The sequence below is a fragment of the Sus scrofa genome, chromosome 8 (genome assembly GCF_054392235.1).
Source record: "Sus scrofa isolate SSC_HxYL_T2T_F1_AM1 chromosome 8, Sscrofa_HxYL_maternal_Yorkshire_Landrace_v2.0, whole genome shotgun sequence".
In the NCBI taxonomy this organism is placed as follows: Eukaryota; Metazoa; Chordata; class Mammalia; order Artiodactyla; family Suidae; genus Sus; species Sus scrofa.
The window spans coordinates 101,508,720-101,522,986 of NC_139390.1; the positions used below are offsets into that span (position 1 = coordinate 101,508,720).

The 14,267-nt window shown below is 37.9% G+C and overlaps 1 pseudogene; it reads right to left on the reverse strand.

Moving 5' to 3' along the window:
- Positions 1–10,871: 10,871 nt before the first annotated feature.
- Positions 10,872–10,986, reverse strand: LOC146400958 (U4 spliceosomal RNA; annotated as a pseudogene).
- Between the last annotated feature and the right edge of the window lie 3,281 nt (positions 10,987–14,267).

Here is a 14,267-nt window from a genome sequence, read left to right on the forward strand (position 1 = left end):
TGATCTGCTTGAGCAGGGAAAAAACAGGCAAACACAGGCCTCTCAGCTCCCCAGGAGAATCTGCAGAGGATCGTGCCAGTGCAGCAGTAGCCCATTCCCATGAGAGAGCTGCCAGAGCCCACTCTCTGATGGAGCTGTAAGCTGCCCAACCAGCGAAAAGTACAAGATACAGAACTCCTGACAGTGGCCCTGTGAAGGCTTATATCAGTGGTATTCTTTCCACACCAAGGGAGCCAGGGGAAGCCCATTAACCCACATTCCAATCTGCAGGGCTACAGAGAACACTCCTACCAGCAGCAGCAGGACACATTTTCTTCTCAAGTGCACATGGAACATTTTCCAGGATAGATCACATCTTGAACCACAGATCAACCCTTGATAAATTTAAAAAAATACTGACATTATTTCAAGCATTTTCTCTGATCACAATGCTATTAGACAAGAAATAAACTATGAGAAAAAAACAGCAAAAAATACAAACTCTTGGATACTAAACAATATGCTACTAAACAACCAATGGATCACTGAAGAAATCAAAGAGGTAATTACACAGAGACAAATGACAATGAAGATACAACAATCTAAGACCTATGGGACACAGCAAAAGCAGTTCTGAAAGGGAAGTTTATAGAAATACAATCTTTTTTTTTTTTTTTTTTCCCACTGTACTGCAAGGGGGTCAGGTTATCCTTACATGTATACATTACAATGACATTTTTTCCCCCACCCTTTCTTCTATTGCAACATGAGTATCTAGACAAAGTTCTCAATGCTATTCAGCAGGATCTCCTTGTAAATCTATTCTAAGCTGTGTCTGATAAGCCCAAGCTCCCGATCCCTCCCACTCCCTCCCCCTCCCATCAGGCAGCCACAAGTCTCTTCTCCAAGTCCATGATTTTCTTTTCTGAGGAGATGTTCATTTGTGCTGGATATTAGATTCCAGTTATAAGTGATATCATATGGTATTTGTCTTTGTCTTTCTGGCTCATTTCACTCAGGATGAGATTCTCTAGTTCCATCCATGTTGCTGCAAATGGCATTATGTCATTCTTTTTTATGGCTGAGTAGTATTCCATTGTGTATATATACCACTTCTTCTGAATCCAATCATCTGTCGATGGACATTTGGGTTGTTTCCATGTCCTGGCTATTGTGAATAGTGCTGCAATGAACATGCGGGTACATGTGTCTCTTTTAAGGAGAGTTTTGTCCGGATAGATGCCCAAGAGTGAGATTGCGGGGTCATATGGAAGTTCTATGTATAGATTTCTAAGGTATCTCCAAACTGTTCTCCATAGTGGCTGTACCAGTTTACATTCCCACCAGCAGTGCAGGAGGGTTCCTTTTTCTCCACAGCCCCTCCAGCACTTGTTATTTGTGGACTTATTAATGATGGCCATTCTGACTGGTGTGAGGTGATATCTCATGGTAGTTTTGATTTGCATTTCTCTTATAACCAGCGATGTTGAGCATTTTTTCATGTGTTTGTTGGCCATCTGTATATCTTCTTTGGAGAAATGTCTATTCAGGTCTTTTGCCCATTTTTCCATTGATTGATTGGTTTTTTTGCTGTTGGGTTGTATAAGTTGCTTATATATTCTAGAGATTAAGCCCTTGTCAGTTGCATCATTTGAAACTATTTTCTCCCATTCTGTAAGTTGTCTTTTTGTTTTCTTTTGGGTTTCCTTTGCTGTGCAAAAGCTTTTCAGTTTGATGAGGTCCCATGGGTTTATTTTTGCTCTAATTTCTATTGCTTTGGGAGACTGACCTGAGAAAATATTCATGATGTTGATGTCAGAGAGTGTTTTGCCTATGTTTTCTTCTAGGAGTTTGATGGTGTCCTGTCGTATATTTAAGTCTTTCAGCCATTTGGAGTTTATTTTTGTGCATGGTGTGAGGGTGTGTTCTAGTTTCATTGCTTTGCATGCAGCTGTCCAGGTTTCCCAGCAATGCTTGCTGAATAGACTTTCTTTTTCCCATTTTATGTTCTTGCCTCCCTTGTCAAAGATTAATTGACCATAGGTGTCCGGGTTTATTTCCGGATTCTCTATTCTGTTCCATTGGTCTGTCTGTCTGTTTTGATACCAGTACCACACTGTTTTGATGACTGTGGCTTTGTAGTATTTCTTGAAGTCTGGGAGAGTTATGCCTCCTGCTTGGTTTTTGTTTCTCAGGATTGCTTTGGCGATTCTGGGTCTTTTGTGGTTCCATATAAATGTTTGGATTGTTTGTTCTAGTTCTGTGAAAAATGTCATGGGTAATTTGATAGGGATTGCATTGAATCTGTAGATTGCTTTGGGTAGGATGGCCATATTTACAATATTGATTTTTCCAATCCAGGAACATGGAATATCTTTCCATTTCTTTACATCTTCTTTGATTTCTTTGATTAAAGTTTTATAGTTCTTGGCATATGGGTCCTTTACCTCCTTGGTCAGGTGTATTCCGAGGTATTTGATTTTGTGAGGTGCAATTTTAAAAGGTATTATATTTTTGTATTCCTTTTCTAATATTTCATTGCTGGTATACAGAAATGCAACTGACTTCTGAATGTTAATCTTATATCCTGCTACTTTGTATAGCAATACAATCTTATCTCAGGAAAGAGGAAAAAATGCAACCTAACCTTACAGAAAGAATAGACAAAGACCAAAATTAGTAGAAGGAAAGAAATGACAGAGGTTAGAGCAGAAATTAATAACATATGGATAAAGAAAACAATAGAGAATATCAATGAAAATAAAAGTTGGTTCTTTGAAAAGATCAACAAAATTCCATTAGCCAGACTCAAGAAAAAAAAGGTAGAGGGTTCAAATCAATAAAATTAGAAATGAAAAAGAAATGACAACTGACACTGCAGAAATACAAGGGATCATGATAGACTACTATGAGCAACTATATGCCAATACACTACACTGCTGGTGGGAAGGTAAATTTGTATACCACTATGGAAAACAATATGTATATACCTCAGAAAACTAAATATAGAACTACTGCATGACCCAGCAATCCCACTCCTGGGAATATATTCAAACAAAAATTTCACTGACAAAGATAAACACACCATAGGTTCACCGCAGCACTATTAACAATAGCCAAGACATGGGAACAGCCTAAATGCCCAAAGACAGATGAATGGATTAGGAAGATGAGGTATATATATATATATATATATATACATACACACACACACACACACATATATACAGTGGAATATTATTCATGCATAAAAAGGACAAAATAATACATTTGAAGCAACATGGATGGAACTAGACTCTCATACTGAGTGAAGTAAGTCAGAAAGATAAAGACAGACACCATACAATATCACTTATATGTAGAGTTTAAAATATAGCACAAAGGATTTATCTACAAAATAGAAAAGATCATGGACATGTAGGACAGACTCGTGTCTGCCAAGGGGAGAGGGAGGGAGTGGAGTGGATTGGGAGTAAGGGGCAAGTATATGAAAACTCTTGCATTTGGAGTGGATGGGCAATTAAATCCTGCTGTATAGCATAGGAAAGTATATATCTAATCACTTCTCATGGAATATGATGGAGGATAATGTGAGAAAATATGTCTGTGTGTGTATATATACACACACGTGTATATATATGACTGGGTTACATTGCTGTACAGTAGAAATTGACAGAAGACTGTAAATCAATCATAATAAAAAAATTTTAAAAGATTCTATAACTAAATTTGGGACATGGTAATATCCTCCAGAGATTCCAGAATTAGCTTATTTTTTTGACACTTTATTAAAATTTTCAAATTTCAAAAAGTGATAGTTCACTTTCCAGTCACTCTCATATGGTTACTCTGTTTTCCTTACAATGTAACAAAAAGCCTGAATTGCCCATGAAGAATTAAATGATAAACGTCTTTCCTGTTATCAATAAATATAAAATATTTCTAGTCACTAATTACTGACCAGAGTGTTTTATATTTATTTGATATAATTAACTAAATAAAGATATTTCATAGAAAAGTGGTTGTGATCTTTTAAACAACCTTTGGTTGATTTCATTTTATAAGAATTATGAGTATGTGACCACAAAGCAATGTCTATTTACAGGAAGCTTGTCTTTGGAGTTACCTACACATATAAAGCCTAGGAATAACATCTGTGAGAGGCAAGACTCATTTGGCTCCTAATAAAAGTTACCCTTGGGAAGGTCATTTAGTCCACACAATCTTTCACTGCCACTGCACACTTCAGAGGGAAGAGTACAAGAACATCAAAGTCTTACTATTTTTATAAATAACTTTGTCAGGTACCAGTTTAAGACCTTTTTAAGAATGCACAGTCAGCAATATAGTTTCAAAAGGTAAAAGGAGCTGAAAGTCAGTGCCCCCACTGTGCATTCTATCTCCATGCTAACAGCGGACTGGGAGTTGTTTGAAGAGAGAAACTGGAAACTAAGAGCAGAGAAGAGGCTGAAATATGCACACACCTCATACATGGCTTTCATCTGTTCTTCCCAATTGCAGTTAGTGAAGCAAGTGAAAAATGCGGTGCTTCCAGAAAAGTTTAGTTTATGTTTGGCAACTGTGAAGAGGAATATACAAGTGCATACACACCTAAACAGTGAATGTAAAGTAACCTGATTCAAAAGTGATTTTCAAACTTGGCAAAAGTTTAGTATTTATTTTTTGTGTACATACTTACATAGGACCCTCAACAAACAGAACAAACAAATGTCTATATAAGAAACAGTGTCATAAGTACATTCCTCAATCATAGAAAGATCTTTTTTCTTTTAATACAGCTTCTTTTTAGACAATACAGCATTCAGGGAGACACATGTGCATTAGTGAGGAAGAAAATAAATACCTTTAGTCACTAAGATCAACCAACATGGCAATCAGTGTGGTGACGGATGTCACAGTCTGAACACACTCTCACCTAGAACCCATATTTTCTGGCTTATATGTGTATATAGATATTTTGTGAAATGATCATTTGATTATCTGCATTGTCATATATAAGAATTAATAAACTAAAAATTACACTGAACAGGCACCATATGAAATTCACACTATCAAATGATCTATTTAATCTTAATGGAAGAAAAAAATTCACTTACGCTTCCATGGCAAAGTATGAACTAACAGAATATCCAAAAGGGATTATATTAATTTACCCAGAAATATTACAGCAAAACTGTGGCACAAATTTCAAATTTGCATTCCCTGCTTTCTAAGAATTGATACTCTGCTCAATCCCATCATTTTTAGTATACAGCAACTTTTGAACAAAGAACCTAAAGAAGGTCTGTCATTTACAGTTTTTTAATTCAGTTCAAAAAGTATTTATTAAATATCTACTATGTGGCAAATACTACATCATACACAATTCCAGGAATGGACTAAACAACAGATGACTCCAGCCCTCTACCAGCTTATTTCTATGGGAAGGCAACGGAAGTGAAACATACTCAAAAGTGATAAATAGGTTCAAAACAGGGCTTTGCGAACAATAGGGTGTGAGGTAAAACAGCAGCACAGGAAAGAGCCTTCCTGAAGACTGGGGAATATTCACTTGTTTCTCTCTCTTTACATACACACCTGAGCATGTGCGTGTGCTTGGGGGCGCGCGCGCGCACACACACACACACACACACACACACCTTTAATGAAATGCAAAAGTTGAGTTTGCCAAGATACCTGAATAACACTAATATTATTTTAAGCACTGATTTTGGGGGTGTACCTGAGTCTGAACATTCAGTAGTTTCAGCAGTTCTCCAGCTAGTGTGGGTAACACAGTCAGGTTTTGAGTATCAGTGCTGGTCCTGAGCCTGCCTGCCTGCACATCGACTCCTGGCCACTCCTACTCTGCCCTGTAGTGTAGGTCATGACCTCCTGCGGTATTTGCCAGTTTCTGAGGTCAGTGGGGATTGGATGGTGGAAGAAGGGAGATGCAAGGGTACCTCTCCCTCTCCCACTGAGTCAGTGTTCCTACATCCTCCAAGAGCTGCCACTCTTGGGTGACTCCATTTCCTCAGGTCCAGCAATTATGCATCTTTCCCAAGAAGAGGGATGGGGCTTTCTTCTGGGGCTTATATCTGGGTTTCCTCAATACCTTTTTTTCTGTTAAGTTTCTCAAGTATTCAATAACCATGTAAACCATCCTCTGAACACAATTCACTGTATTTTAAATGTACAGAGTCATTTCTGATTGTGGATTAGACCCTGCTTCCCAAATAAAGAGTTGAATTAAAGGGTCTGAGAAATTGTGTTGAGCCATTTTTCAGCTCATTGAATCACCCCAGTCAGCTGTGTTCTCAAAAGATTATGATAAACATTTACTATTCAATGTGTTATTAATTTCCATGCATTTTACTTATTTTAATTATAAGAACTCTAGAAGGTCAGCATGATCATTTCCCCTAGTTCACAGATAAAGAAACCAAATCCTTGAAAGTTAATATGACTAATCCAAGGCTACCTTCTTAAAAGGTAGCAAAACTAGGACTATACCTGGCCTTTAACTTCACTGGGACTGCTTGCTGTAGACACTCAATCACAGTCAGGCACTTTTTCATCCTAAGGCCACTTTCCTCCCATCCTAGCTGCAGTCTGAGTTTGTTATTTGCTACTTTAAATATTAGGCATTCTGGGAAATCATACAACTAAACTTGTTAGAAGTAAATCTATAATGTGGGCAAATGCAATTCATCTAAGTGTCTAGAGAGAGTGCCAATGAATACAGCATTCAAGCTTTAATTTGTGAACAATATCAGAACTATTTTCATTTACAAAGCTTTTCACTGCTTACCTTCTGATCCCCTGTCATGCTCTGAAGCATAGAGTTTGTTTAATTCCTGAGCTCCAAGTTCCAACTTATTTCTACACACAGAAGCCCTGCAAAAGTGTGATCTCTTTGAAGGGAGAAATTACATTTTATTGATCTCTGTACTCCTAGTCCATAGTTCCAGGTCTGAGTCATTGGAGGTACTCAATAAACATGATTTGTAACAGCAATTGGATGAGTGTATGCATAAGTAGAAATGTATAAGGAGATAAATGTGTCTAAGGCTCTAAAATAAATATATGTGTAAGTACCTATAAAATAAATATCCTCAGACTGTGGATAAATAAATCTGCTATAACTTTAAGAATTATTTCATATTATATAAACGGTCAGGTAGTATGCAACTGAAATGTGATTTATTAACCCATTCTTGAATAGAAGAAATAAGCTTAGATACAGTAATACAATGATCACATTTTAATTGGAGGTCACTCATTATATTGGTCAATAATTGATTTTGACTTCTAGTCCTTCATGGAAGGCTAAATACGCAAGCATTTGTCCAGAATCTGCTGAAAGCATATTGAAAATGCCACTGAAATGGCTATAAAAAGATTTAAAAAACTAGAGGAAACCCACAAGGAAAAGGAGAATAAGAGAGGATACTACAGCAGACAAGAACTGCCAACTACATTTTGAAAGCTGAAAAGGTGATGGATAATTAGACTACTAAAAGGAGAAAAAATGAAATCTAAGCTTGCAATGGGGGAGGGCCACAAAAGCAGGTTGATTCTTCCTGCAGGGCTGTTCAAAGGTTAGGGATTTAAAGAGATCAGGTATGTCACATGGTAAAAAGTTTTGAGTTCCTGTCATGGCTCAGGGGAACAAGTCTGACTAGTGTCAGTGAGGGCACAGGTTTGATCCCTGGCCTCATTTGGTGGTTAAAGGATCTGGCATTGCTGAGAGCTGTGGTGTAGGTCACAGATTTGGCTGGGATCTGGCGTTGCTGTGGCTGTGGTATAGGCCGGCAGCTGTAGCTCTGATTAGACCCCTAACCTGGGAACCTCCATGTGCTGCAGGTGTGGCCCTAAAAAAAATTGAAAATATTAAAAAAAAAGACAAAAAAAAAGAAGAAGTTTGTTTGAAACATTATAGGAAAGATTGTTGCAAAGTTTATATGACAAGTATTTACATTCTTTGATGCCTTCCTCCAGTACAGATGGTCCCTGATTTAGGAGGTTTACACTTTGTGATTGGGGGGAAAGCAATATGCATTCAGTAGACATCTTACTTCAAATCTTGAATTCTGATATTTTCCTGGGCCAGAGTTATGCAGCCGATACTGGGCAGTGGCAGGAAGCTGGAGCCACAGTTCCGGTCAGCCATGCCATCATGAGGGTAAACAACTTGGAATCATCTGTACCCAGACAACCATTCTATTTTTTACTGTCAGTACAGTACCCAACAAATACAAGATATTCAACCCTTTAATTTAAAATAGACTTTGTGTTAGATGAATTTTCCCAACTGTAGGCTGATATAAATGTTACGAAGTTGTTCAAAGTAGGCAAGGTTAAACTACAGTGTTTATTAGGCATACTAGATGCATTTTTGCCTTACAGTATTTTTAACTTACGATGTGTTTATATGGATGAAATCCCAGTGCAGATCTAGAAGATGCCATACAAGCCAAGCACTTATCCCTTTCCACTCTAGTAAAAGACTAGAAATTATTCCCTGGTAATACTGACCACACAGTTTATAACCTTGGAGATGCTCAGAATTATCAAGGGTGATAGTAATTATTTTCATCCAGAAAATATAAAAATCTAAATGCTGAATTATGGCCTCCAGAGTCCCTCAAATGCTAACAACCAGGCCTATACTCTGAGTAGGAGTCTGAAGGGCTCTACCTCTTCCAAATATTATTCCCAAGAGAAAAAAATGCTGAAAATCTAGAATTTTCCTAATAAAAAAAGCCAGACTGCTCTCTGATCACCTTTGCAGGGAGCTCTATCAATAAGCAAATACCACCTATTCATACAGAATTTCCAGTAAATATGAATATATTGTAAGAAATACCCTTACTTTGAGGAAAGCCACTTACAGAAATTATTAAGGCCAAAAAAATTAAAGATAATACAAAGAGAAAAACCACAAATTTTAAATTTTAGTACCTTTAAATGGAAAGAGAAAAGAGTGTACCAGTGAAATGAAACCAAGATGCTGTAAAAGGAGCATTCAGAAAACAAACAAAACACTCTTAAATTAAACGTGTAATAGTGGAAATTAAAAAAAAAAACTTTCTATAGAGAAAAACAATGAAAACCTTCCTCCCAAAAGCCACAAAAGAAAAGGAAATGAAAATATTAGAAAAATGGCTAACATTACATGACTGATTCAAGCAGTCCATCTCCTGAATAATAGGAGTTCCAAAAAACTATATTTAAAGTTAGAATTATTATATATAAGGGTATTATATATAATTATCAAGGACATAATACAAGTGATCCATAACTTAAGAACATGAGGCTCCCAGTTAAAAAAAAAAAAAAAGAAACCAAATCCTAATACAATGGATGAAAAAAGATTTATTCTAAGAACCATAATTGTGAAATTTAAGAATACTAGGGATGCAGAGAAAATTATAAGAGCATCAGAGAAAAAACGCAAGTCATCTATAATTGATCAAGTAAGAAAGTTATCAGAATTCTTAAAACATTATTAAAAGCTAGAATATTGCCTTCTTAGTGAAAAAATGTGTTTCTGGAACTGGCTAGATGGAGAGGGTAGAATTCTTTACCCTTCCAAGTGAGCAATCATTGTACATTTTAATAAATTCCTATATTTTTTGACTCCCAAATACCAATCTTAAGAAGTTACTGTATAATAAATAGTTCATAGCAGAGAATTTGTCCTTGCTCAAAGAGATGGTCTGCCTTTGAACTTAGAATTATATGCTTAAAAGAGATGTCTTTTTCTTACTTGGTAGCCTTGGATCATACCAGACAGTTTTACAGATTTAGGGTGGAAGCTAGCTAGCCACACTTTAGGGTGGGAGATAGCCATACCAGAACGACAAATAATGCAGGATGAGGTTTTGGAAGTCACATGGTATAATCAGACAAGGGATTGCAATCAACCATGTGTGTAATCAATCCATCAATCATGCCTATGTAATGAAATCCTAATAAACACCACACAGGAAGGCTCAGGTGAGCTCCCCTGGCTGGCAATACTTTGCACACATTATCCCACATCATACCTGGAAAGGAATACTTCCTGCCTCAATAGGGAGATGACAAGGAAGTTCTGCATTTGGTTCTGCCCCAGTCTCTCTTACATGCTTCCTCCCTTGGCTGATCTTTATCTGTTTATATCCCTGTGGTAAACTGTATCCACAAGCAAAACAGTTTTCAGTGACTTCTGTGAGTCCTAGCAAATTATAAAAATTGAGGGTGATTTTGTAAAACTTGCAAACTCATAATTGCCATCAGAAGTACAGGAGGTTGGAGTTCCCGTCGTGGCGCAGTGGTTAACGAATCCGACTAGGAACCATGAGGTGGCGGGTTCGGTCCCTGCCCTTGCTCAGTGGGTTAACGATCCGGCGTTGCCGTGACCTGTGGTGTAGGTTGCAGACGCGGCTCGGATCCCGTGCTGCTGTGGCTCTGGCATAGGCTGGTGGCTACAGCTCCGATTCAACCCCTAGCCTGGGAACTTCCATATGCCGCAGGAGCGGCCCAAGAAATAGCAACAACAACAACAAAAAAAGACCAAAAGACAAAAAAAAAAAAAAAAAAAAAAAAAGTACAGGAGGTTGACTAGAGGACTGTGCTTCCTTTGAAACATTCTAGTTGGTTCTCCGATTATTGCAAATATGCTCCACCAAGTGAGAAAATAAACTTGGAAACAATACATACTGGTATCCTAGGAATGAGGCTTATTAGAAAGGCGAGTAGAAGTCTCCATATGAAGAAGGCACATCCCAGGATGCCAGCCATGCAGTGGGTCTTAGTAAGAACCCACACTGGAACCACCAGCGGGCAGAGAGCTCTGTAAACTCATTCAGGAAGGAAAGGGGGAAGAGGGACTGTGGGGATTTTCTAAATAGGAGACTCTTTTCAAGTAGTCATGGCGGGGCATTGGGAAAAGTTTGCAATTAGCAATAATCATGCCTCGGATAAACCGCATTGGCTACCATACTGTCACTGAGCAAAGTTAAAATGGGGGACTCTTGTGTAAGGCTCCACCAATTTAGTGTTATGCAGGAACATGGGCCACTGTTAATCAAATTTTTTCATTTCTCAAGCTGGAAATAAAGATTTCTAGAAGAGAACTTTGATTTTTATATGAAAATGCCTCCTACCCTTTTTTTTTTCTTCTTTTTAGGCCCAAACCCAAAGCATATGGAAGTTCCCAACCTAGGAGTTGAACCTGAGTTGCAGCCACCGGCCTACACCACAGCCACAGAAACCCAGATCCAAGCTGTATCTGTGACCTATACCGCAGTTCATTGCAATGCCAATATCCTTAACCCACTAGGCAAGGCCAGGGATTGAACCCACACCCTCAAGGATACTAGCTGTGTTCATAACCTGCTGAGCCACAATGAGAACTCTGAAAATGCCCAATTTTTAAATGTTGACAACACATTCAAACATTCTGTTGTGTAAAGATAACAAATCTGTGGGCTGAATACCACCAACATGCTATCAGTTTGCAGCTTTGCTCTATAGCATTTATTTCCCTGCTCTGGCAGTGTTTTATGCTCAAAGAAAGGATCCAATGATTTTCTACATTTTTGCTGAGATTTCTATTCAACCCATTTTCTAAGTACACTGAGCTTTAATTTTATTTTCATAATTTTATTTAACAAATGATTTGATAGTCTACTAAATGTTCAATTATTAGCTCAATCTACAGACATGAGGGGGAACATGCTTTCTAGTGGCTTCTCCAATGAGAAGTTAGTTGCTAAGTTTGAGTTCAAGAGCCTTCACATACACTGTTAGATGTAATAGCTTGGGTTGTTGGCAAGAGACCAAAGCCTCTCTACTCTTGCTACTCTCCAGAGTGAGGATATTTTCCCAGGAACAAATACCCTCATGAACCTCCTGCAAAACAGTCATATAGCTTTAAAGTCAAGTCAGGGTTCTTGAGAATTTCTAAACTTCCTTCACATAATATTAGAATGCAACCATTCCCACTATTTAATTCACTTCCTAACTCCTCTAGTTTAGGACACATCTGCCACTCAGATAATTGCAACAGAACTCCAAGCTGGTCACCCTCTTCTACTCTCATCTTCCTTAACCTGCTCTCCCCGTAACACCTAAAGTGTCCCTTTAATAATATAAGCCAAATAATGTCAGTTATCTGCTCAAAGTCATCCAGTGGCTTCATCTTAATCACATAAAAGCCAATATATAATTATGTCTTCTACAGACTCTGCCCCCCCTTCTCATCCTGTTCATGCTCTCTCTCCTCATTCATTCTGCTTTTAGTCTAACTGGCCTCTGTGGCAGAAAGAGGTCCCCAACAAAATATCCACCAAATCAGTGGAAGCTATAAATTGACTCTGGATGGCCAAATAGGTGATTAAATTAAGGGTCATGAGAGAATGTGCTTATCCTAGATTACCTAGGTGGGCCATAAGTGCCATCATGTGGATCCCAATAACAGAGAAGCAGAGGAAGTTTGGAGAGAGACATACTAAAGAAAAGATCATGTGAAGACAGAGACACAGATGAGAGTGATATGACCACAAACCAAGGAACATGTGCAGCCACCAGAACTGGGAAGAGACAGGCAATAAAATCTCTCCTAGAATCTCCAGAGAAATTTTGGCCCAAGAACTTTATATCAAAATTCTGGCTTCCAGAACTGTGAGAGAATGGATTTCTGTTATTTAAACCACCATGTTTGTAGTAATTTGCCACAGCAGCTACAAGAGACTAATAAGGCCTCTGCTTCCTTGGAAGGGTTTTCAACACACTCCAAGCTCAGCAAAGTTGTATCTCCAGTTCCTTCTGATTGAACTAGTTTTCTTCTAGATATCCAAAATATTTCTCCAGCTCTTTCCTAGGGGACCACCTACTGGGTAAGACCTTACTTGATCACCTTTTAAAACTGCAATCTCAGAGTTCCCATCGTGGCACAGCAGAAATGGATCCGACTAGGAACCATGAGGTTGCGGGTTCAATCCCTGTCTTCGCTCAGTGAGTTAAGGATCCAGCATTGCCATGAGCTGTGGTGTACGTCGCAGATGCGGCTCGGATCTGGCATTGCTGTGGCTGTGGCATAGGCCAGCAGCTACAGCTCCAAAGAGACTCCTAGCCTGTGAACCTCCATATGCCTCAAGTGTGGCCCTAAAAAGACAAAACAACAACAAAAAACCTTGCAATCTCTTAGCATCCCCTGTCCTCCTCTGCTTTTCTTCTCCCCATAGCACTTACAGAGATTCCCTTGCTTTACTTACAAATATGTTCATCATCTATCTCCCTCAACAAGGGATGGGGGTTGGTCTGGCTTGTGTACCCCCAAATTCCCAGGGTCCATATCAGAGCTTACAGCAAGGAAACCACCCGCGACACATTAACGAATGCACACATGTGAATGAAGGAACCAGGCAGACAGCTGGAATCCTGACCACAGTGCAATCATTTTTGCTTTTGAATTAGGTCAGTGTGTTAAGGCTTATACTACATGTTTCTACTTTACTCATGTTAAATAAACTTCATGTATTTTTTCTTTTAACATAATTTTATTCCCTTAGGAATCTATTTCCTTTTTTATAATCTTATTCAAATAAAAGATAAAACGTTAATGCTTTTGGTACAAGTTGCTATATAATTAAATATTATTAATATCTGATTACATATTTTATTAAATATTTCATAAATATGGTTTTGCATTTTCTTGCTACTCTGTATGTTTTATTTTTAATTTTGTTTTACTGATCACTGTATCCTTCTTTAACCTTTTACCTATAACTTCCTTCCTATTACTAATTTTATTTCATCTCTTCATTTACATTTTACCCAAATTAGTAGTGGTACAGTGGTTAAGAGTATATATACTCTGAAAGGACCATAAAAGCCTAAATCCCCTTTGGTACCTCATTAGATACGAGGCTTTGGGAAAGTTCCCTAATTTTCTTTGTCTGGAAAATAACGCTAATAACCCCACATATAGAATTGTTATACAGATTAAAGGTTTAGCATACCTTAAACTTATCTGATAGTGTCTGGCTAACCATAATCTTTTTTTTAAAAAAAAAGATTCTATGTTTCAAAGGTGTTTTTGTTTTCATTACATGATTTTCTATGTCTGACTTTTCCTTATCTATTTTATTATGGCAAGCAGACAACATAAGCATTAGAATCATCAAGTTGTTAAAAGGCCAATTTATTTGGGGCCTTTTTAGTTTAAATTACTCATCTATGGTGCTTCTCCATAGCCACCTTCATTCATGAAATATGGTCTATTACCTTCGATTTGT